This window comes from Charadrius vociferus, unplaced genomic scaffold, assembly GCF_000708025.1.
Source record: "Charadrius vociferus isolate BGI_N301 unplaced genomic scaffold, ASM70802v2 scaffold231, whole genome shotgun sequence".
NCBI lineage: Eukaryota > Metazoa > Chordata > Aves > Charadriiformes > Charadriidae > Charadrius > Charadrius vociferus.
Genome location: NW_009647211.1, coordinates 2,599,585 through 2,626,022, shown reverse-complemented (window position 1 = coordinate 2,626,022; position 26,438 = coordinate 2,599,585). Strand labels below are relative to the sequence as shown.

Sequence of the window (26,438 nt, the reverse complement as noted above, 5' to 3'; positions counted from 1 at the left end):
AAACAGTTTGTTCTGGGTGTCATCTACAAGCGTCTGGAGGAAAAGAAGGTTATCAGAAGTAGTCAACATGGATTCACCAAGGGAAAGTCATGTCTGACTAATCTGATAGCCTTCTATGATGGCGTGACTGGATGGGTGGATGAGGGCAGGGCAGTGGATGTTGTCTACCTTGACTTCAGCAAGGCTTTTGACACTGTCTCCCACATCATCCTCACAGGCAGGCTTAGGAAGTGTGGGTTAGATGAACGGACAGTAGGGTGGATTGAACAGTGGCTGGCAGAGAGTTGTGAGAGTTGTATTATCAGAGAGTTGTGATTAGTGGCGCAGAGTCTAGTTGGAGGTCTGTAACAAGTAGTGTCCCTCAGGGGTCAGTACTGGGTCCAGTCCTGTTCAATATATTCATCAATAACCTGGATGAAGGGATAGAGTGTACCGTCAGCTAGTTTGCTGATGATACAAAACTGGGAGGGGTGGCTGACACGCCAGAAGGCTGTGCTGCCATACAGTGTGACCTGGACAGGCTGGAGAGTTGGGCAGAGAGGAACCTAATGAAATTCAACAAGGGCAAGTGTAGGGTACTGCATCTGGGGTGGAATAACGCTATGCATCAGTACAGGTTGGGGCGTGACCTGCTGGAGAGCAGCTCTGTGGAAAGAGACCTGGGAGTCCTGGTGGACAACAGGATGACCATGAGGCAGCAATATGCCTTGGTGGCCAAGAAGGGCAATGGCATCCTGGCGTACATCAAGAGTGTGGTCAGCAGGTCTAGGGAGGTTATCCTCCCCCTCTACTCTACCCTGGTGAGGCCTCATCTGGAATACCGTGTCTAGTTCTGGGCTCCCCAGTTCAAGAAGGACAGGGATCTGCTGGAGAGGGTCCAGCAAAGGGCTACAAAGATGATTAAGGGATTAGAGCACCTTTCTTATGAGGAAAGGCTGAGACACCTCAGTCTTTTTAGTCTAGATAAAAGAAGACTGAGGGGAAATCTTATCAATGCTTATAAATACTTAGAGGGAGGGTGCCAGGTAGATGGGAACAGTCTTTTTTCAGTCGTGCCCAGTGATAGGACAAGAGGTAACGGGCACAAACTTGAACATAGGAAGTTCCATCTTGACATGAGGAGGGACTTCTTTACTTTGAGGGTGGCAGAGCACTGGCACAGGCTGCCCAGAGAGGTTGTGGAGTCTCCCGCTCTAGAGACATTCAGAACCCACCTGGATGCTGTCCTGTGCAACCTGCTGTAGGTGACCCTGCTCTGGCAGGGGTGTTGGACTAGATGACCTCCAGAAGTCCCTTCCAATCCTGACCATTCTGTGATCCTGTTGTGAGACACTGGAATGGGCTGCTAAGAGAAGTTGTGGCTGCCCCATCCCTGGAGGTGTTCAAGGCCAGGCTGGCTGGGGTTTTGGGCAACCTGGTCTACTGGGAGGTGTCCCTGCCCATGGCAGAGGGGTTGGAACTAGATGATCTTCAAAGTCCCTTCCAACTCTAACCATTCTATGATTCAATGATTTTATGAAATTAATTTCTTCAGAAAAATAAAGACAATTATTGTGATGGGCAATGTAACTTGTGTAGAACTTGAGGAGGATCTGCTGAAACTTCATGATGCCGAGCTTCCTAAAAGAAAGGGCTTTAAGTTAAAGAAAACTGTCTTCCATTACTATATCAACAGGGTGAGCATTAGATAAGTTTTAACATGTAGAAAGCTTAAAAGTTCTAGGTCAGACAGACTAGATATAAGAAACGCTTATACATTAACATTTCCCCCACCCTCTGTGTATTTGCAAAGGTGGATTCTTGCTTTTGGTTAACTCACAGCTTTCCAAATAGCTGTGTATTTTTCCCCTAGAAACAATTATTTCCAATCTGTTGGAGCCTTATTTTTTCACTCCTGGATCCTCATTTTTTCTTTCTCTAAACAAGTTGCAGTTTCCAGCTTTCAGTTGGTGTTCTTCTGGTTACTGCACTCTGAAATTTCAATAACTTTCCCTCAAAGTAATTTCAGCAAATCTCCCCTCCTTCCAAAGTTTAGTTTGTATTAGTCTTCCTAAAGGAACATAACAGAGAGCACACAAATAAAACACACTGTAATGCACAATGGTACATCTGTCATTTCGAAGTAGACAATCAAACTAATATTTGAAACAGAGTAGATATTGTCACCTTTGTCTTGAAATTTTGAGAAACTATGTAAGTAATGTCAAAGATGATATGAAATCTTTTGGAGTAGCCATTTCTTTTTTGCACTATTTGGGAAACAATTTGAATTTACTGAGTTCTAGTTTGGGAGACGAAAATAAAACCACAATTCCTTCAAAAGAAAGCTTGAAAAATGAGGAAAGAAGTTTATGTAAAGGTTTTTCAGCTCTCAAGTGAAGAACCAATCCTGTTTGGTACCTTGAGGTATATTTAAGAAATCAGGAAATCTGAAAGATGCTTAGGTCAATTATTAACATGTCTATTCATTTCCTAGCAATTGTTTGACTGTTATGGCTTATCAATTCGATTTCATTTCATAGTAGAAACAGCTCCTGTGGATATGCAGCTGAACATTATGTCTCACTTCTTATTAATTTCAACTAGAACAATACGTATAGGTTCTAAATTATTTTCTTCCTTCTCTTGCCCACATTGTACTTTCCCTGGAGGAATCAACTCTACAGGGTATTTTAAACAATGAGAAAGACTGATGCAGAGGTAGCCCCAGGAGTATTATGTAGCAGATTGTCTGCGTATGATTAGATTGGGACGAACTGTGAGCATGACAGCACTGTGCTGATATTGTAAGCATGACAACAAGAGGCTTTAAAAAGTGCATAAATCTCAAGTTGCCCTGCTATTACACAGTTGCCTCTCTGTTGTGGCACTGTGACAACAAACTGGACCACGTTCTGGATTTTGTTTAGTGGGGCTGAAATTTTCCGGGTCCATCGCATATCATTTCAAATCAATTTTGTGAAGCAGCGTAAGTTATTGCTCTTCATGAAAACGTCTGCTTGAAGTCAAATGGAGCTGGCTTAGCTGCTCTTAGAAGGCCACTGTTGTTCTCCCAGCACTGCTGAAACTCCTCACTGCTGAGTCAAGAGGAGAGTGCTGTGCACTCTGAACACCGGGAACCATTGCACATCTCTGATACAATTTACCAGGGAAATCTGTGTTCTTTGTTTTAGCTCTGGAAAACTTCTAGTGTCACGCTGGGTTGACAGCAATCTTAAAATTAAAACACTGGTCCAATTTAGGGGTTCACTGCCCCCGAGGGTGGCCGAACATATTATGTAGATGTAGATAAATGTTGTAGATATTTTAGGTATTGGGAAGTTTGGCATATAGCCAAGCAGATAAATATCATAAGTAAAAAATATTTCATCAAAATGCAAGTCAAAGACAGGTACTTATGAAACAGTCACAGTACAAGCAGAGATATCCTAATCTTTTGGTAGGTTCTGGTATTGTTAGAAAAGGGGCAAATAGGCACTAATTCTACTGCAATGGAATATAAAGGGTTTTTTCTACCACTTTTTAAGTAGTTTTTATGTAATGCTGTCTTGTGCTATCTTCACAGGTTTTTAATTACAATATTTTACTGACCTTACAAGGTAAAAATATTCGCTCTTATACTTTCTAAAGCACATAGCCTATACATAGCTCTCATAACAGCAAAATTTTATAAAATGTGGCATGAAAACTAAACATGGCAGTGTACCCCTCCGCCAAATTTAGAAGAAAAAAATTGCATTTGTCACAATTATTCTTGTCCTACGCTGGTAAGAGAGAGGGGAAATGAGGTTTGATTGTAATAGACCAATCTATTCCCATTATTGAGGAACCTCTTGCCAAATAGGCACTGCATCAGCAGTAACTGTCTCCCTGGAGTATGTTTAATAGATGACTTGAATCATCGTATATCACAAAATCTGCTGTTGTCAGAAGAGAACAACAGGTCCATGCAGGACCTACAAAAAAGGGACCTTCCCGTGCTTACATTTAACCTCAAATCAACACGCATGGATATAAACCTCAGTCCGTGGAATTGAAAAGACAAATTTTAATGCATTCTTAAATATATGGGCTCCCCAAAAGAAGAAATGAGAGGTGGTTCTGATGACCAGCATTGAAGGAATAGAGCAGCAGGTGCGCAGAGTTTTCTATACAATGATCTACTCTTTGTCATAAAAATGTCACATAATATCACTTTATAGGGATTTTTAAGGAAAAATACAGTCAGCATGTTCGGTGTCTACATTGCTGGGTCTCTGTATTGTACAGTAATAGACATTTAAGAAGTGGCTGAACACATAGACGTTGTTCATGAGGTGCTGCTTAAGGACCCACTGTCCTGTATATGCAGTGCATCAGCATCCCTAATCTTGTACCTGTCTGAGGAAAACAATCGTACAGACTTTGTTGCTTTTCCTCCCCCTTATTCCTCCAGTAACCTGCAGCTGATCAGCTTGACTCAAATGCAACAGGATAGATGCCTCAAAGATTCGAATTTCTACAGGTTTTGTTGAAGTCAGTGATGGGCAGAGGGAAGAGTCCCAGATCGATGCCCATGGAGCAAAAGGCTGAAGTGTGAGCCTAGTGGACATCCGCTTTGCTTGTTACAGTGCACATGCAGGTATCGTGAGCTACACGGCGTGAGCCTTTTTCAGTTGTAATCTTCAGACGTATGGGAGGAAATATTTGACACATGGGGCAGGGAAGGGACAGGAAAAGGAGGACAAATACTGAGATGTAGTGGCAGCAGGTTGCAGGTGAAAGCTGGGGTTTCTGCAGTAAGGTAAGGGCATAAGGCACCAACTGGAAACCATGTTTCACAGGCTAAATAGGTTTTCCTCTGTTTTATCTCTGTCTGATGAATTTTTTCTTTTATTGTATACTTTAAATTTTTAAGTGTGTGAAAGCGGTAAAAACAAAAATTGACAACCCTGAAGTTTTTTAAAAGGATTTGGAAAAATTATTTGCACAGAAGACAGAAGAATTGCTTTAGCTGCTTTATAATGGTTTAGTTTCACCTGTATGTATTCAAGTTTCCCTTCATTCATCCAACCCCCAAAGTGCAGAAAATACTTTTTGATATTTTGGCTTTAGCCCTGCATCTTCACTTCTAGTCTGTCTTGTGACTACTAACTGTGTAGCTTTAAAATGATTGCCAAGCTCTTGAAAAACAACATTTTATCTGAAGACCTGAAACCAGTTAGAAGATATAGTGTAGCAAATAAACTGTTTGCTTCTGGGATTGACATGGCATCATACTGAGCGTATTGCTTGTGTTGGGGGGGAAATTCTGGCTCTTATGGGAAAAGAAAACCATTTAGTTTCCTTTATGCCACAGTCAGACCTCACTGATGGCAAGACAGCACTAACTGTTTTTTGAATTACCTCAAGAGAAAAATCCACACGATTGCAAGCTATCTCTGGACCTGCACAGAATGCACTGTAGGGGAAGCAGAAACAATATTTCATGTAGATATTTTTTATAACCTGTACGTTTACCCCATGGCTTTGAACATTCTCAGAAATATAAGATACATCAGCTGTTCTTCGAAGATTGCTCATCATCTGGGTTTGACTTGCACACCCAGAAATACTCTCCCACAAGCTCCTAAAAGTATGCAGTCTTGTGCATTTTACACAATTTTGCAGGTGGCATTCTCTCAGATAGGACTTTAAAGTATTTAAATATTTCTATAGTAATTGATTACTGAATGATTTTGTAGGCTAGTAACGGAGGATTTATGCCTCTTGCTACATAAATTGACAGGCACAGGTTTGCTCCATACATTAGTGAGCAAGGTCCTCTCCTCTGTAAGGTAATTCTTAGTGTTTGGTTCCCCTGGGATAAAAAAAAAATCCCTAAAACTACCTTATCTCTTAGGCTACCTGGACATTTTCCCTGTCTCTGAGAACAGTAGCATGCCATCATGGTGAACCCAGTGCCAACAATAGGATCCACAGACTGCTCCTAAGCCAGGGCAGATCCTTCACTGCTGAAATATCTCTGCTGATGGCCTGTCCACTTTCAGTTGTGCTATTCATAGCTGTGCCTCATTTGCATAATTAATAAAATCTAACCAGAGTTGCCTCTTCCTGAGATGGCTAAATGTTCGGTACAAAGTACATTTGAACAGAACCAAAACAATATAGGTTCAATCTACTGTAATCTTCTACTTTCACATATGCAGGTATGAAGAATTCTGTATGGAAAATCCTTACTGAAGGGGAAACTTTGTGCCTCTTTCTACTATGCAGTAAATGAGGTCAATTCTGAGAAATGCCTTTCTTGACTGGAGGGAAGGTGAGGAATGGTATATTAGTCAATGATTTGTCTTAGTGAAACCTACAATAGCTTAAGCCACCTAGAACTTGAGATAATTTTTTGTCTTTCTCTCAAGCTCCTCAGTCTTCAATGTCTGCCCTTCATTTTCCTCTCATTTGATGCCTTCTGCAGGAAAAACTAAAAAATATGAACTCCCTTTAAATATAGCCATTTTCCAAGAGAACATCTATTTTGACAGCAGCTAGGATTAATGACACATCCATACATCATTAAAGATGCTTTCTGAGTAGCTGTTCTTCAAGTATTTATTTCTTTTATCTCTGCACGTACAGTTGCACCATTTGAAGAATTGCAGTGGACAGTTATTTCTTATTGTCTCTCTTATGACTAGCTTGCATGTATGGCAACTTCTGCCTTCCCTGTATAGTCAAGATGAGTTTGAATTTGTTTTCTTGTATTACACATGGAGGCAAAAAAAAATAACACCAGAACAAAACCATGCTTTGACCCAAAATTTAGACTCTATCTGTTTAGTAGAGGAAAAGAGAAGAAAAAAATCTCTAAAATTTTTGTAACTGCAATTATGATGTATAAATACAGGATTTACTTGTCCTGTCTGTGGCCATATATTGTGAAAATGCTGTTAGTGCAGCAAGCGAAGCATCCTATTCCTTCTCCTGTAGGCTACTATTTTCAACTGTAATGAGAAAGTATCCCGCCGTTTTCTGGGTTTATGCTTGCTTCATAATGCAACTGAAGTTATTATTACTTATCATTCAGTAAAACATATCTAGATGTGAAGAATTATTCTGCAAATCAAAATGCATATATAGACCATTGTACCTGTAGATATTTGGACTGGCAGATAAAATTACTAATTTACAAATGTATATACCTGAGGAGAACAGAGAATTCTGTTTGTGGGCCTGCATGTGCAGACTGATTGAATTATTTCAAACTTGTGTAAGGATTTTTAATCCTTTAATCCTTTTAAGCTATTGGATAGAAAGAAAATTCACTCCGTGTAATCTGATATCTCAAGAAATAAAACAGTGTGCACAATACATTTGTACAATTTACAAAAAATTGCCTGAGATGAGCCTAATTTCTCATGAAGCACAGGCGTTGTAATAGCAGCTATTTTATTCTAGTGTCAAGGTATGAATACCCTGTCAACTTTATGACAACAATGAGATCACTTACTTGTAATTCGGTAGGAGTCAGATTCTTCTGCACAGCATGTCACCCAGCACAAGAAATGTCTCTAAGTAATGTGAATAAACTTCTATGAGTGTTGCAGATTTCATATTGGATAAAGGACGATGACAGAGACATATGATGAGACTCTGATCACCAAGTTAATCTCGTGAAGAATCGAATACAGGAAAGACAGAATTGCAATGCAGAAAAACAGTAAGAAAAAATGAAACAGACATGAGGGCATAAGAACAGATGAACAAGGTCACATTGAAGAGCCCCCTATCCAAGTATCCCATCCCCAGTGGTGGCCAAAAAAATAATTTTTCAAGAATATAGAACCAGAGCGAGTATACACAATAATTCCCTTGAGTATTTGCCCAGCCTCCAAACAGCTGCAATTTAGGGATATCATGAGCTGGAGATACTTCTTATGTGTTTTGCAACCCTTAGTGAATTTATTTTCAATACTTTTCTTCCATCTTGCTTTAAAACAGTGCAAACCTATTATCACCCATAACATCTGCCGGGAAGGCTTTCATAGCTTAATGACATATTCAGAAAGAGCCAATTCCTTTTTTTGCTCTGTATCTGTTAAATACAAACTTTGTATGTTGCCTCCTAGTTATGCTTTATGAAGTTACACCAGCATTTTTGCTACATAAGTATACAGAGCTTTCAGAAAATGAGGCATTTTTATGATTACCTTATGTTACACATTAAAACAATTCAGATATATAATGTACAATGTGGAAATCTTTGCCATTATCAATACGTTCTTTCAAATCCCTCTTGTCCCATACTTTCCATCCTTTCTGTCTTTCCTTCTTTAAGAAGTCATGTGAAGGACTTGAGGCAAACTTGTTTGTTTGCAGCTCGTTATCATAGACAAAAGCTTAGGTCAGTACTTGGAAGAGACATAATTCTCTTTTTCTCTACTGAATACTTACAAATACTACCAGGGCAGGTTGAAAAGTCCACCAGATCCCAATAATTCCCATCCCAAACAACTACATACCCTGACAGTTATTTTTGACACTAAATTAATTCAGTTTAATTGGTTTATTTGTTAACTGATGCAGATTAAATAAGATACTTTAAATCCTAAGACATTGCTCCAGAACATGCAACCCTTAAATGAGGCAAGTGTTATCTTCCTGCAAAGCCATATAGGATAGTTGTAGAGAGATGAAATGTGGAGTTAAGCTCTTGATAAAGAAGCAACGTTTTGCCATTGTCCAGCTAGAAACTTTAATTACTATTCTTCTTTCTGCTGTTATTCCAGTCCTTCTTGATAGTTCATGTTTTCTAGACTTCTTGATGATTCTTGTTGCTTTATCCTCTTCACTTGCTTGCCCCAGCTTTCACTTAATCCCGCATGTTCTGTGGATGAACTCTGGCTGCAAAAGGGGCATGGCCAAGCTATTTCCTAACTGACCATTCAGAAAAGTTAAAAAAATTTCCCAAGCTGAGTAAGCGGCAAGATGAATCAAATGATTTATTTAGCAGGTCTAGTATGTTAATAAAATATATACATTGAGCCAGCAATGTGCCCTGGTGGCCAAGAAGGCGAATGGCATCCTGGGGTGCATCAAGAAGAGTGTGGCCAGCAGGTCGAGGGAGGACATCCTCCCCCTCTACTCTGCCCTGGTGAGGCCGCATCTGGAGTACTGTGTCCAGTTCTGGGCTCCCCAGTTCAAGAAAGACAGGGAACTGCTGGAGAGGGTCCAGCAAAGGGCTACAAAGATGATTAGGGGATTAGAACATCTCTCATATAAGGAGAAGCTGAGGGACTTGGGTCTCTTTAGTCTAGAGAGAAGAAGACTGAGGGGGAGATCTTATTAATACTTACAAACACTTAAAGGGAGGATGCCAGGGGGATGGGAAGTCTTTTTTCAGTCGTGCCCAGTGATAGGATGAGGGGTAACGGGCACAAACTTGAACATAGGACGTTCCATCTTGACATGAGGAGGAACTTCTTTACTTTGAGGGTTGCAGAGCACTGGCACAGGCTGCCCAGAGAGGTTGTGGAGTCTCCCATTCTGGAGACATTCAAAACCCGCCTGGATGCCGTCCTGTGCAACTGCTGTAGGTGACCCTGCTCTGGCAGGGGTGTTGGACTAGATGACCTCCAGAGGTCCCTTCCAACCCTGACCATTCTGTGATTCTGTGATGTGGCAATAAATAATAAAGCAATTTACACGTTCTAGCACAAGGACATTAGAAAGTAAGAAAATATTTAAATTCTGTTGGAACATACCACACAGTTATATGTCAAAGTCAAAGCTGCAGTCATGTTCAGATTTTTTTAATATACAGTAGAGACCCAGTCAGACAGCTTATTGTAGAAAGAGCCCCTGCCAAAATGCCAATTCATTTCAGGAATAACCTGGGTTCTTTGGCCTTCGAGTGGTCATTCAAAGAAAAAAAAAAAAAAAAAAAGAGATGAAAACCATGTTGAAATCATGAGTATATGAAATGCCATGATAAGACTCGCTTGCAAATATATTCAGGTCTCCACTGAATCAAAATGAACTTCAGCAATATTGTCCTTGTTCTATAAACCTTACAGTTAATTAAAAGCTCCTCATGAAATACACTGTCTACAGCTATTTGTCAGTGAACTGGTTTTGCTTGTTTGTCAAAATTCCAGTCTCACAAGTCTGTATCATTTTCTGCTAAGTAAGGGCTATTCAGTTTAGTGCTTTTAATGATAACTTCCTGTGAAGTTCTCCAAATGTCAGAATTAATTTCTCTTATTGTATCAGTATAAAAAATAAAAATCCAAAAGTAATTAAGATTTACTGAAGATTTCTTTTTCACCACTGTAAGCAAGCTCCCAGAGAAAATAACTACTTTTGTTGATTTACTGGTTCCTGGCAGAGAATAATAGGCTATATATAGGATAGCCAGCAGTGAGCTCGTTTATCAGAGAAGAAAAGTCTTAGTTTAGTTAGCACTGCTGAGCTTTGTCTACAATGAAAAGCTTAACCAGTGCTGACAGAGTTTCTGAGAAATGTATGCAATAGAAATAATGCTAAAAATAGTTTAACCGCAAAAATAGATGGGGCAAAATGCATTGCACACATATCTAAAACTCCTTGTAACTTTCCAAAGCAAATAAATTTTGGTTCACATACTGAAGATATGAAAATATGGTTCACATCATGAAGACTTTTGGAAGACTTCCTGTCATTTTAGAAATATTGTATGAATTTTTACAAAGAAGTCATTCTTACAGCTTTCTCAATCACCAAATAATGTGTAATAAAAAATTACATTCTGCCTGTTGATTTATAAAAGAACTGGGGACAAACGTTCCCTTTCTCTGCTTTATTTTACAAATTCAGAGTGGATTTTCTTACAAAATTAAGATTTTACAGAAGTTTTCCAAAATGGCAAAATGACTCTGCTCTTTGCAGCCACATTTGCTCTTCTGCTGTTCTTATAGTAGTAAAGCATCTAAAGGAAAAACTCTATCCCACATAATTTGTGTTTCACCCTCTTCCACACTTCTGTCTCTGAAAACAGAAAACACTTTGGAATTGCAGGATTAATATATTACTCTTTGTCCTACTGTCCACTGAAAAAAAAAGGATTTAGGTCTTTTCCTCTCTGGCCAGATATGTATATGCAATTGGTTTGGTCCACTTACTTCTTACTTACATTCACCCTTAGCAAAAAAAATAAGAGGTTTGACATAAAGGCATCTTGACTGCCTTTATCTTTTCTAACAAAATACCGTAGACAAAGATTACAATTAATGCCAAAAACATAGTCAAGCACACTAAAATCCATGCTTAAATAGGTCTGAGTAAGGCTGAATCCTCCAAAGCTAAAGGGCACAGCTGTGATGCATGGTCTGTCATCAACATTGCTGTCTCTGGCGGAGGAACATATCGCACAGGCACAGCAGGCTTGAGAAGGCAAGTATTGTCGCCTTAACCTCTGATTGTGAGACTGTATAGCCTAACTTCCCCTCAAGTGCTGTTTCTGTGTTGTCTTTTGCATGATAAAGGGGCAGAGCTGAGACTTCGCCACTCCTGACATTAAGAATTAAATCCATTTAGCAAGCATTTTTACTCAAATCACCATTTCTAAACAAAATTATTTGCTGGATTGTCAGAAACTTGTGTTCTGTTTTCCACCAATCCTGCGTTTTTAGTCTTCTTCACCCCCGAAATACTTGTCCAGCTGAGTATTTACCATCTCTCTTTCTAACCCTAGGTGCAATTTGCCATTGTTCATTCTGGAGCATCTTCACTGAAATCAGTTTGGTAAACCAATGATTCATCTATTATATAGAATTCAAAAAGGTAAAAATCTGGTCCTGGGGATCCTTAAATGCATACTGCTATTAGAGTGCTTCTAAAAAGCTCTTATAACTTTCCTGTGATTCTAAGTAAAACTCTGACTCTGCATAGGTAAATGCCTGCTAGCTTGCTTTGCACTTCAGCTTGTTTGTTAGGCTTCCTGTTGGTTCACTCATTTTCAGTAACGCTGCTAACATAACATTAACCAGTGCTGGAGTTTAATTTTCTGCAATTTTTTTATAGTATTGCGGTGTTAGAAAAACAGCTTCTGTATGGTTATAAATGCTTGGTTTGAAACAAAGATCAAGTACTTTATCCACCAGTACTTCAGAAGACTTTGCTTCTATAGTGGTTTTCCTTTCTCCTCTCCTGGCATTTTGAAGTCGTTAGATTTAAAACTCCTTTGAGAATCAGTAGTGCAGGCTAAAGAGAGAAAAGGAATTACTGAGTAGGGGGGAAAAGACTTTGCTTTTTGCAGAAGGGTGAGGCCACGGCAATTGGCTAGGCTAGCGCTAAGAGCCTTTTGATGTAGGAGTGATGTTGGAGGCGTGAGATGCCAATCACAAAGTGAGTGAACTTCAGAAGAATATGAAACAGATAACAGGCAAAAATGGCCTTTCAAGAGGGCAGCTGCAGACTGATCAGAATCTCAGCTGAGAATACAAGGAGAGTTTTCTGAATGAGGGATGCTTTTTTGACTGCTTAGCAGAGGCCTGAGGCAGCCAGCCCCAGGTGCCTAATAGAAACATTTTCTCTATGTACAGTTATGCGTTTCACAGTGTCTTTAACAGAAGTCTGCTGTGCCTTTCAATCCATGAAACAAAAGTTTTTCATTTATTGTTTATTTTCATTTGCTTTTTATCCTGGCGGTAGTTTATGTAACAGGAGGACATATATATCTTGATTGTAACCCAAAAAAAAAAAAAAAAGTTTGTCTGAAATGCATTTTTCAGTCAATCACTGATCAATTCACTGGTCAGTATTCTCATCATATAATAGGAAGCTGCACTGTTAAAGAAGTAGCAAGTTATAGGAAGAAACTAATTTCAGTGAATACATTCAGCTAGTTGAAAGGGGATTTTGCTCTACGGTAACAAAATGGGGAAATTCTTCAGTCTCAGTTCTTCAGAGGAAAAAAAAGAAGGATTATATATTTTCAAGTAGGAAGACAGCCTCTAGAAAAGAGAAAAACACTATGATTGCTGAAAGCTGAAATTAAAAATCTCAATTTTGTTCCCAACCTACAGTTGAGAGGAAGATAAACTGAACATTGTTGTTTTCCATAGCAGAATTTTAAGAATTAAAGATATGGGGGTTGGAACAAAGACAGGAAGCAAAACATTTAAGATACTGAGGTAAATCATAGCTACTGCTTTCATTCACTAGCATTGCATTTCTGTGCATGATGTGTTTTTCATTTTAAATTCATTGCTAGGTAATGTTCAGGCTGGATTAGTTTGTGTTGTCTAGTTGAGTTCAGCAGTGAGTAATGAGGTGGACTTGCCATCATCAAAATACAGTAGCCTGTTTGCAATATACATTCAGGGTTGTAGGAAAGGGATGAGAAGTTAATGTGGTAAGAGGAAGTCCACGTTTAGTTAGGTTCTTTACTTACTGTTTCATCTTATTTGCCAGAAACACTAGAGTGGTCTGTAGCCAATAAATACAAATTTCACTTTTTCACTTCATCTTACCTGCCTATCATTTATTTTTAGGACAGTATATTTATGTTAAGGGAATGATAAACCATCAAAAAGAACAGGCAAAGCAGATATTGAACGGCCTTCATTTTGTGTGGAATTCATAAATTAAATTAAAGTTCCTCAATTTGTTGGTTCGTTGGTGTTGGTGGGTTTTGTTTTTTGTTTTTTGTTTTTTCTTTATTTCTAGTATACTGACTAAACAGTTCATTTATTTATTTTATTCTACCTGTAAAATGAGCAGCCCTGCCTTTGGCCCCTTGTCTACTTTCTACTTAGAGCTGTTGATCCAAGTGCCTAAATGAATGGGAGCTGCCGTGTTGGGAAACCTTTAGGCTGGCACAGCAGGTACTCAGCTGCTCATGGCAGGCTGCAGTGAGTCTCGAAGTACTTTTATGCTTTGCATTCTTATACATAGTGCACATGCTTAATTGGTGTAGTGTTTCTAATTTTAATGAGGAAGAGATACAAAGTATTTTCCAAACACATTGAGGAACGGGGAGTTATTGGAAGTGGTCAACACGGATTTACCAAGCGTAAATCGTGTTTGACCAATTTGATGGCCTTCCACGATGATGTAACTGGTTGGCTGGATGAGGGGAGAGCCATAGATGTCATCTACCTTGACTTTAGCAAGGCTTTTGACACTGTCTCCCATAACATCCTCATTAGGAAGCTGAGACATGGTGTACACTGTGACAAACATAAACAATAGGGAGCAATGATATAGCTAGTTCTCAACAATTCAGAAAAACATGAAAGGAAAAGATTTTGCTGTTCTTCAGACTTCGTTTTTGCTTCTTTGAGAACGCTTGAAAAGGACCTTTGCAGAAATCAGTTAAGCTTTTCTATACTTGTACAGGAAACAGACTAAAATTCAGATTGCCTAAGTATCATCTGTGATAATATGGGATGCTTCTCATCCAGCAGAGAAAGCATCATCCCTTTTCTGAGTCTACAGGCCATAGCTTGGAGTAGGTACCACTGTCAGTGACGAGCTCAGTCTGTTCGTTTCTTGAAAACTAGCATGTATCAAATTTCATGAAGCTACATCTTTTATCTTTCATTCAATCTTTTCCAAAAAGGCCAATGGAATCCTGGGCTGCATAGGGAAGAGTGTGTCCAGTAGGTCGAGGGAGTTCATTCTCCCCCTCTACTCGGCACTGGTGAGGCCACAACTGGAATACTGTGTCCAGTTTTGGGCTCTCCAGTTCAAGAGGGACAGGGAACTGCTGGAGAGAGTCCAGCAAAGGGCAACCAAGATGATTGAGGGATTGGAGCATCTCCCTTATGAGGAAAGGCTGAGAGAGCTGGGACTCTTTAGCCTGGAGAAGAGAAGGCTGAGGGGAGACCTTATTACTACTTACAAATATCTAAAGGGTGGGTTGAAGGAGGATGAAGCCAGACTCTTCTCGGTGGTTCCCAGTGACAGGACGAGGGGCAATGGGTGCAAGTTGGAACATAGGAAGTTCCGTTCCAACACACAGAAAAACTTCTTTACGGTTCGGGTGACAGAGCACTGGCACAGGCTGCCCAGGGAGGGTGTGGAGTCCCCTTCTCTGGAGATTTTCAAAACCCGCCTGGATGCAGTCCTGAGTAATGTGCTCTAGGCAATCCTGCTTTAGCAGGGGAGTTGGACTAGATGATCTCTAGAGGTCCCTTCCAACTCTGAAAATTCTGTGATTCTGTGATTTATGCATTTCCTGTCATGTTTCAGGTAGACACATGGTTAAAACCTTATAATCAAGAAATCATTTTTCACATTCAGAAAGTGCTTGTCCTGCTGCTCAGGACCTATTTTTAATTAAAAATCTGAGCTCTGGCACATATGCAAATATCATTATGTCAACAGTAATAGCCATGAAAACATGAAAGATTCATCAACAGTCTCAACACAGCAGAAGGGAAAAGCAGTGGGATATCTTACACCTTCCTTAACTTCATGAAATGAATTGTAGTGGATACAGTATAACATGAACTATTCACAAGGTTAGCCCTTCCTTCCTAACTTGCTGGTTGTACATGGAGGAGATGATAAGACAGAAGTGGTGAACTTTACCAGTGGATAACTTAATTCAGAAATGGCTTTTCATTTAAGAAACATTCAGAACTAAAAAATACATAACTGTTTACTTTAAAAAAAAAAAAAAAGTGGTAAAATAACAAAAAATGCAAAATAACGGTATAACCAATTCCTCCATAAATTATGCTCTGCTTAATTCCGGAATCTCATTACAGTGGTGGAGAATAGTTAAGAAGTTATTGGATTTTTTTTACATTCTTTTGTAAGCAGGATTAATATAAGAAAGCCAAGCATATAGTGCAAGAGTAATGAACTTTATCTGAAGAATCAAGAAGGTGTCCACAGCTTGGACCTCACTGATGATCAGATCTCACTCCACCCACACTCTGGTATCTGCAGATCTTCCAAAACCAGATGGTAAAAAAAAATCTTAGCACAGTTTGACACACCACCAACCATTAGGTAAGTGTGGTTTTGTGTCTGTTGAGACACAGGTTTGTTGGGCATTCTTCCTTGATTTATACCTCTATTTATTTATTTATATTCCTTTATTTATACCTTCCTTTTATTCATTCTTTCTGTTGAATGTGATTTTACAAAATATATTTTTAGTGGTTAGAGGTTAATATCAAGCCACTAGATATGGGGGGACTTGCTTGATTTGCATGGTTTTGCTGAAACTGTATGGACTTGAGCTATTGGCCATAAAAGAGGAGTTAAGTGGAGGTGAAGTTGTCGCAGCTATATTGTATGCAAATGCTTCTCACTCCAAATTAAGTGCCAGATTGAATCTTTGGGGTATCCGTCACAGCCACGTTATATGAAAATGCAGAATGTCTGGCTGAAAGCTCTGCCTTTTCCTTTGCCTCTCTGGTGTATACTACACACTGAAAGAATGCTAAAATAATCGTACAATTGAACAAATCACCAGGCATGTATTATCTGAGAGATATTAAAAGGTATTAGAGGTGAACTCAGCACAAGGGAAAATCTAATAGTTTTTATTTCTGTAGGTTTTAATGGCCTACTGAATATATGTATTTATGAATATATGGGTTGGTCTCGGCAACTCAGAAAACATGCAGTTTTCTATGAGGTTGTTTTCTTGCATGAGATCATGTTAGCAGATGTTGGTACTTAACTATTTTGTTTTGAGTCCTTCCTCCTCCTATTCTTTCTGTGCACAAAGATAAGCTCTCTTGCTCATTCTCAGTTCAGATATGCTCTCCATTTAGCAAAACAGATGTTCTCTTTAAATAGGCTTCAGGTAATATGGACATTTCAGCCTTTCTTTAATGAATCTGTCATAACCAAATTACATATGCATAAATGCAGCCTAAGTCCTTCAAGGACATACTCATTAGCTGTGTCATTTTGGATTCACTCTTTGGAATAAATATGTCCCTGTGGCTGTTTGAAGCATTTAGATTCACTCATTCTATTTGAAAATACCCATTTGATATACATTAACTATATATTGCTATGTACACAGGAAGAAAAAGAATCAAGATAGTTATTCACAAAGGTATAAAATAAATCCTCTTATATTCCACAGCCCTGTATCCTTTTACATACATGAAATAATAAGATGAGAAGTTGACCAATTGTCTCTAAAAGTCCTGATTTATTCACTGTAGTATAACTGAGGTAACTGGATTTTCCTTATTTATAATAAAGTCACAGGAAATATTTCTAGATATAGTAATTGACAAATATGAATATTGAAAGTTATAGGAGATTTTGATTTCTGTCAGTGTGGGTAGAGGATATTTTTAATACATGGCATAAAGTAACATAGCTTGGGATAAAACCTGTTCAAGGGAATGTCTGATATTCAGAAAACATATAGTGAGATCCACCAACACCAGAAAAACTTTAAAGTGTTTAAAGCTTTTATATTAAAAAAAAGAGATAATCTTAGAGATCTTAAACTAAGTTTTGTGTAAAATAGGCAAAATATATAGTGTGAGTTTGAATCATTAAATACAGTGCTCTTCAGTAAAGAGATATTTGGTTACCCTCAGCTATACAACCTTTGTAACACAAGTCTGTCTATTTAATCAGCTATGCCATTTTTAGTTCCACTTTTTACACTGTTTTTTGCAGTGCACTAATTTGCACTGTTACAAATGAGGAAACGGTAGTTACACACCTGATAGGAATCATGGCACTGTTGAAATCAGTGAGAAGCTTTCCCTTGATGTCAGTGCCAAGCAATGGAAACCTACATGGCTTATTTCATAAACAAAATGTATTAGTGCTGGTAATTACTGCAGAGGACATTTGGAATCATCGTGCAATCACTATTTCATTCCTTTTCCCCTTTAATGTGATGGCAACATGCAATCTTATTTAGTTAGCTGGATTTTGGTCCTCTTCATTCTGATATAAGAATCTTGTTTAAAAACAAACATCCACACTTCAGTTGGGCTCTAGGGAAGATGAGACAGCCAACTACATGTACTTCAGCCCTAGGCAATCTCATCTGGGGGTTTTGGGTTTGGTTTTGTGTTTTTTTTTTTCATAATATCAAGGCTATATTTGACTCCAGTAAAGACTTAGCTTCTGGTGTCTTTACTCTGACCTAGCAGAAACACTTATTTCTGTGGGATTGCTCAAAAAATAACCACAGAAATTTGTGCATTAGTGGTGGCATATCACCCAAAGAAGGTGGCAAAACACATGCCCTGTTACCATTCAAGAGCAATAAGTATCCATGATTTGTAACAGCTGTGTAAGGGAAGATCAGAACGAGAGTAAGTCCCTAGGGCTTCCACAGCTAAGGGGCACGATTTTGACCCTCCTTTCCTTCCAAGTGAAAAGGGCTCTACTAAACCTTTGTAAAGGAAGATGTACCCAACAGGCCAGAGTGAGTGATCCACCAGAAATAAAGTTGGGTCGTATATTGAAAGCTGTTATGTGTGAATGGGGAATGTAGCAATTGCAGATTCATAATGTTTGATTATAAATTATGTTTGAGTGCTCATTAAGGCACAATAGCATGCATTTCATTACAAAAACACAAGGATTTAATACAGGTAAAAAGTCATTATGACACTCAAGGGCATAATAAACTGTAAGAAATGCATCATTCCCTCATAACAGTGAGCTAATATATATTCTGTTTCAAGCTTTAGGCTAATAAATAGGCCCCAATGCCAGACAATGCTCCAAACAACTAAGAAATAGAAACACAGTATGTACAGACTGGCATTTCTCCTCTCTGTTTCCTAGCCTGTACTCAATTTTCATTTAAGGCTGTTTTTCTACTGAAAGTTTGTCTGAGAAGAATTTGACAGTGTTACTGCTATACCAATTTTATAGTGAGGCATTAATAATGTGATCAAAGCACTGTTCTGTTAAAAAAAGATAAAGACAGGGGGAGGTTCTTCTCCAGTGTTATAAAACAGATTCTATAGTCAGATTACAAATACATATCAAAGCAGTGTTGTGACCTTTGTTCATGTTGGACTGTATATGTGTTAGAAGCATCTTTTAGGAACAAATGTGTCTTTCCACTTGCAATAAAGTCACTCATCTCATTCCTCTCATGTTCTCCGGGAAATCATTACACGTCTGCACTGTTGACTCCATTGTGCAGAGCTTTTCAAGTTGGTCTGAAAACCTACATAGTTGTATCACTGCAGTGCTCCGTGCTACTTCTTAAAAAGGCTAATTATCCTGTGTCAAGCACATTACTAGTGGAGTGGGGCTAATTACCTTTTTTTCTCTATTTGTTCAACTAATGAACTTAATTAGGTTCAACTTAGGCCCATTGTTTTTCACCTGTTCTTAGCTTGAAGCTTGCTGCTGCTTTGTCAATTCTAATGAAGAGACTTACCTATTTTTTCCAAATATATTAGTTGTGTCATTTAAACATTTCAGCCTTCTGAGAGCTGGTAGGGGTGCCAAAGAATAAGGGAACAACACAGCTTCACTGCAGTCCCTAGAAAAATAATAGAGCAAGTCTTCTTGGAGTACACCTCTAGGTACGTGAGGGAGAAGCATGTGATGGGGAACTGTCAGTGTGGTTTGGGCAAGGGTGAACCATCCTGCTTGGGCCAGAGAGCAGGATAAACATCAACAAACTGGAGGTGCTCAGAGGAGGCCACTGGGACAGCAAGGCTGGAGAACTTGCCCTGCAAGGATAGACTGTGGGGCCAGGGCTGGTCCAGTGTAAGCAGAGATGGCTTCACAGCAGCTAACTGCAGCCTGGTACATACAGAAGTGGATCACAGGGACAAGGATGGGTTCTTTGCAGTGGTACCTGGTAGGAGAGCGAAAGATGCTGGCCAAAACAGGAGGGGGTCAGTCTGGGTTTCAGAAAAAGTAACTTCCTCACAAGGACAACCACGGACGGGGGCACAGGGAGATGGTGTGATCTCCTTCCTTGTAGGATTTCCATACCCCATGGGATAAATCCCTGAGCAATCAGGTTTGACCGCATGGCTGAGCCTGGTCTGGACAGGGGTTTGGTCTAGGGACCTCCCGAGGTCCCTGTTGGGCTGAGACATGGTGTAGTGCTTTGGTCCACTCAATGACATTTCATCACTCCAAGTAGAAGTGGAGGATGCCTACATGGCAAAATTGGGCCAACATTGCTCTGCTAGCTTGGAGCATGGAGAAATGCATGTTAGCTGCTGCCAGTGTGCTGAAAACCCCTGTGTGGATAGATTGTCATTCCAGAGAAGACCATATGTTGACTGTGTTTTTTTCCTGTGGAGAAGTGGCATAAATTCCTTTAATCAATCCATTTTCCATCTAGGACAGTCAGCTGTGCCATCAAAAAATTGCTCTGTAGTGTAGCCAGTGTATTTTCTGCTGGGGTTATACCACACTGTTGAGAATAAATTCATTATGATGCACTTTGTTAAACCTTCAGTTTAAGAACCTTCCCTAGACTTGTCAATTGTGAAGAAAAAAACCTACCTGCTATCCACATGACATACATGGAACATTCTAACACAAGAGAAAAAATGGAAGCACAAATAGCTCAAAAAATTTATCCGAGATCATACAATCTGTATCATAGCCAGGAAATGGATACATTTTTATTTGCCCCTGGATCTTATGACCTAGGCATGGGACCATCTTTCTTCAGTTGTTAGCCACTGAGTATATAACAAGTAAAAACTTTGGAGTGCTGAAATGAAAGTCCTTTACTTTCTATTGCCAGGGACTTTTAGCAAGAGTAGAAAACAGCCACCCATCCTTTATACCATTTCCTGTAAGTCAGTAATTTTCATGCTATGATGGTAAAAAGAGAAAAAAAAAGGGGGGGGGGGGGAACAAAAAGAAAATGACAGCCTTTTCCATCTGAATCAAACTGGAGGATTGTCTAATTCTTTGTTATAGAGTATGCGTTGTCTGGCTTTGACTGCAAAATCCTAAGAACCACTGCAGTTTATCCTATGTTAAATATGCACAGAAAAGTGCTGCTGAACTCGAGTCACCCTGTGGGACCAGAGCTAGGGATGGCAAGATCAGACATGAATGTGAAGCAGCTTTTATTGCTGCAGCCCATCTCTTTCTTAGCTAACTCCAGTCCACTGCCACTGGTGTATTACACAGCTATGGAATGGATGATTTTTGGAGTAAGAGAGGAAAATGATGCCTTGATATATCATCGTTTGAATTGCTCTACAAAATTCATGCTTTGGAAGACAAGAAATGTAGTTTTCCTCTCCCACAGAGTTTCTTTATGCTGTGTTCCTCTGGCTTTTTCTTTATTACCCAGAGATCAGCCTAGACCATATATGATTCAAAGATCAGCCTACAGCAAAAGAAAGCAGTAGGTACCAGGATATTAGTCTCAACACTGGATTTCCCCGGCTTTCCATGGATTTTCATTTTATTTAAAATTGAAATGCCTCAGACAGAGAAATCCTATGCAGAAGCAAAATAACATTTATTTTTATTATAGCCTACAAAACTCTTAGTAAGTGTAAGGGATGCAAGCTTTGTGCTTTACACTCTTTAACCTCCATTTAGCTTCAATTTTCAGCTTTTGTGAACGATTCTTCCAGTATCATGGGATGCCTCTTTCATCACAGTATTTTCAGTAGCATCAACAAAAACTCTGAAAGTCAAGCTCTCTACAAAGTATTAAGGACTACTCTGCAGGGAAAACATCAGTTCTACTGTATTTCAGCTATGAAATATGATACTCGCAAGCAAATGCAATCCTTGAATCTATTGTAATATAAGAAGCTGAGTGATTTATCACCTTGGGCATGGCAATAGTTCTTGGAATAAAATGACTATGATCACTTACTGCTATTAGGAAATGAACATTCCCTCCCACATAGAGTAGAAAAAGGTTACCTTCCTGAGTGAAGGATATGTGTCCACATCCGCTACTGACAGATAATCTTTTGCCACAATAGATTAAGTGGGTGAACCAGAGCTAATGCGTCCATCACTTTTTGATTTTTTGCCAGTTTTAATGGTTCTGCATGGGTAGAGTTCTGCATGGGGAACAGAATTTTCCAAGGGTTGTAACCTTAGAAGTGACTCTGTTTTTAAGATTTGCACTATCTAGTCATGCACATTTGAAAAGAATAGAAATATTGTTTGAATAAGTAAATCAAATGTAAAATATGCAGTGTAGAGTTATGCCACATTGCAGGTATGCTATTCCCAGTCAAGTCCACAGGCTTAACACACAGTTAGTATACAAGGTAAACAGTGTGTGTGTGAGAGAGAGAGAAGGAATATGGAATTTGGTATATTATCTGTGATATTCAATAACCATTTAAGTAGCCGAACAGTGCTGTAGATGTTGTACTTAAGATCCTGACCTGAGTCAGGAGGTATATAAAGTTGAGCCCTCTTGAGGTTGTTTTACTTCAGTGTTTCCAGAATTTCATGCAGAGGCTGTTCTTCAGCTGTATGATGCAGTTTTGGACAAGCCAGTCAAGCTATGCTCAGTTGACCTGGAATGAGTAAAATTTTCTTATGGTATGTTGTGCATTTAGGCTATGGTACTAGAAGCCCTTAAGTGGAAAGCATTGGGAACTCCAAGCTAAACTTTCTGTCTATTACCATTATTGTAGGTCACATTACATCTGCACTGATATTTTCTTTACCTGTTGTGAGAATTTTGCAGAATTTTTTTTTTTTTTTTAAATTTAGTTTTGGTTCAATTTTTAACTATAGCTGTAATCTCAGTAGCACATACCAAAAATGCCTAAGCATCTTGTTAACATTTATCTCCTTAAAATTCTCTCATTCTTGAACCCAAATATCTCTTCATTTCTCAGCTGCCAAGAGCAAATGAATCCGAACTGCAGATATTTGAACCCAAATACTTTGTGATGCTTAAATGAGCTTTGGGTAATAGTTTTCTTGCTATGAGAGAAATTTAATAATAGCATAAATAGCTAAATGCTTTTTATGTTGAGTGCAAATTACTCAGAACGTGGGATGCAACAGGAAGAATTGAGAAAAGCACTAAGATGATTTTGGGGAAGGAACAAAAAGAGATTATAATAGGCTGAATAGCTATAGGTATATGAGACCTGTTACTTTGTTGACATCATCTCATTAGTTCCCATGTGTATCTTTCTTGCCAAATCTCCTGTCTTTCCTTCCCTTGGCATAAAAATTGTTCTCATTTTCACACACCAGATGCCTGAGGAGGTCATGTTTCATTTTTTCACATGCGTCCATTCAGATTTTGAGCAAGATACACAGACCAGTCCAGGTTCTGCTATCCCATTGTGCTAGGTTGGGGTTTTTTTCATTTTTTTTTCTTTTTGTTGTCTTTCTGTTGTTGGTTTTGATTTGGCTTTGGTTTTGTTTTTGGTTTTGTTTTTTTTTAGTTTTCACTGGCCCAGTCCTTTGTGCCCGTTTAGAATAATCTTTAGGCTATTTAATTGATAAGGGTTCATAATAAGAGTTGCATATTCATTCCCACCTTTAGCATACTCTGGTGAGGGTATACAGTGAGAAATAACTTCTGTCTAGCAAAGAATTTGTACAGCTGACTTAGAACTTAACTATCACTCTTTATATTGTTAATGGCTTTTGTGCACATAGATTTATAGGTGCTGAGTAGACTGTAGATGCACTAAAGACTGCCCTCTGAATCACATTGCTCTCAGTTACTTCATACAGGTGGGACTTTTCCTTGTCTAAAAGTATTTCAGTACATTAATTTTCAGTATATCTGTTTGGTTTTTTTTTTCCAGTTTGTTGATAGCCAGGCTAATTCTAATTGAAAACTGTACTTCGGGCTCCTAAATTCCACCATGTTGGTATCTAGGAAAATCAAAGACATCAGACCAAAATCTTATTTATTCTTCATTGAGAAACAAATTCTGCCACATTTATTCAGTGAGAGTAGTAACTACGAGTAAGATTAGCTTAAGGGGTCTCCTTGAAAAGGCATTGTGCAACCTATGTAAGGGAAGCATATTTGGACCATAAATTAGAACTGTATGGTTGGAAACATGGTTACCAAAGCTGTTGCTAGATCACTGGTTCCCCTTATGGTCTTCATGTCTGCTCCATTCTCTGACCCTGCCATTGTCTTGTCTTTTCTTGCTGAATAGAAATAATTTAGTTTCCTAGAACTGACCTGTTGAAAACTGACACAATGCAATTCTGCTTACTGACGCGACAACCTGAGCCATGTCAGAAAGTCACTGCCCTGCCAAATCTGTTGTAGAACCCCTGAGGAGTTAACATAATGAATCATCCCTCCCTGGTGAGCTTTGCTGTGTTTTGGGGTGGTTTGGTTTGGGTTTTGTTTTTCAGTTTGGTTTTTTTTTTTTTTTTTTTTTTTGTCTAAATGCTAAGCATCTGCTCTTCTGCTTTCCTCTTTTTCTGTGGCAATGTTGTTAAAAACGAGTGGGATATGTGCATCAAGCACGCACAGCACTGTTCATTCACTTCAGGAACTCTGAAGCTACCACTTGACCAATGGAAAAGTCAGCATGAATCAACATAATGTCGTGTAGTGATTACAGGTAGCTGCTCTGCGCTTTCTGCTCATTGCCTATTGCTTTGGGTTTTGCCTGCTTGATGTGCAAAATTTGTAAGAACTCATCAGAAGAGAAGTTTCAAATAATTTGATTTTAAAAGTCTATCAAAAAATTAACAAAAGATTTGGCCAGAGAACATAGAAAAAGAGAAGAAAATAATTCTTAGGTTGTTGATATGTCACTACTACCTTATGTCATTATGTCTTCAGAGATGGAAAAGCATTATTAATAATTTATCATGCTATCAGTTATTAGGGTATCATATGCCATCAGTGTTCTCAGACCCCAGTTTCTGCATGCTTTTGCTTATCCTAAAGTGAACTCAGCAGGGTCAATATGAAGACTCAGATGTCAGTTTTCTTGTGCAGGAAATACAGAAAGGATGATTTGCTATCTATTGGAAATCTTTAAGAGAAGATTAAGCATTCGTAGTTCTGAATCTAAAAGACAGTTACACAGATACAGAGTAAATTTTTGGTGAGAGTTTCCTTTCCATTCGGGAGAACAGCAGAGCAAGCTGCAGGAGGAAAAAAATCCTTCTTGAAATTGGGGTAAAATTAGTCTTTCAAGCTTCTCATAAAAAAATGTAAAGGAACTAATCTAGAATAGCCCATCTTTATGATTTATTCTTTTACAGAAAGACCCCATTTCAAGGCCCTCCTTGTGATACTTTCACAAACCAAGTAAGTATCATGGTTTTGTAGGAAGGCCTTTCATCCCTTATTGAAACCATCCACCTCTGTATTAATAATTAAACAACTGCTAGACAAGAATTTATAACACAGGGCTCCCAAAACATATTAATAACTTTCTCCATGTGTGTTGGACTTCTTGCCTGCTAAATGAGTCCTGTGCTTGATAAATCATTTCTAAAAACTTTTTATCTGAAATTCCACATTCCTTTCAATGGTTTCTTATTTCAGGAGTGCATGTGATTTTGACCAGAAACCGTTGGGTTAAAAAAATGACTGGTCATCTCTATGCAGCAGAATCTCTGCATCCCTAAGTTCTCTGTGATGAATCTTGGTAGATTTACTCTGGTGTCAGGGGACATCAACGTTAGCAGTAATATTCACTCACATACATAGGCCTAGAAACGTGATGAGTGCATTTAAAAATATGAATAATACAGCTAAACACATTTGTTACTGGAAAACCTTGGCTTTGCCTCCCAGTCCCATTAAACTTGCCTTCAGACTCTAGACTATAATAACATGCTGCTTTCTTGCAGTTTGAGGGGTGAAGGGAGGCATTCATCTCTGAACTTGTAATTTTAGGGAAAATTTTTACTGTTACTTCCGCCAAAATTATGCAGCTTTAGTTACATTTTGCCGTCTTCAATTGGATTAATCTTCTCCAAACTAATGAAGTGTAATTTGTAAATGAACTGTTTGTTTCTCTGAAAGGATCGCTGCAGTCATCTGGCTGTCAAGTCTCCTCCAAATGGATGCATTGTTAATCAGGGATGTCAAAGTCTAGCCTTTTCGAATTAGATAGGCTTTCTGGGGTTGTCACTTGGTTTGGCTCTTTGACAAAGACTAGGGAGGGCAGGAAAGGCTTCTGTTTCTGTTTTTTTCTCAAAGCCACAGTGAAGCAGAGGTGCGTGCTGCTGTTGATCTCCCATCTATCATTCGACAGTGTAAAAAGGTCTTAGTGATCAGATCTCCTTACATAACATTTTCCTGTTACACATTCATCATGTTTTGGTATGACAGAGGTAAAAGCTAAGAACAATTGCTTTATGATTATAAAAAAGATCAAATACAAAAATTGCACTGTATGCTTTGCACAGTAGTGATAACATGATGTAGAGCCCTGGGACTGTTTAGCCCTGAAAAGCACCTTTTTTTCTGGTCATCTCTTTCTAATATTTCTCCTGTTAGTGGCTTCTGATTCCAGAAATTCACAGAATTCACAGAATTCACAGAATTCACA

General features: G+C 38.8%; 1 pseudogene; it reads left to right on the top strand.

Annotated features, from left to right (window-relative positions):
- The first annotated feature begins 689 nt into the window (after positions 1 to 689).
- LOC104296061 overlaps positions 690 to 26,438 on the top strand; it is a 101,438-nt pseudogene continuing 75,689 nt past the window's right edge.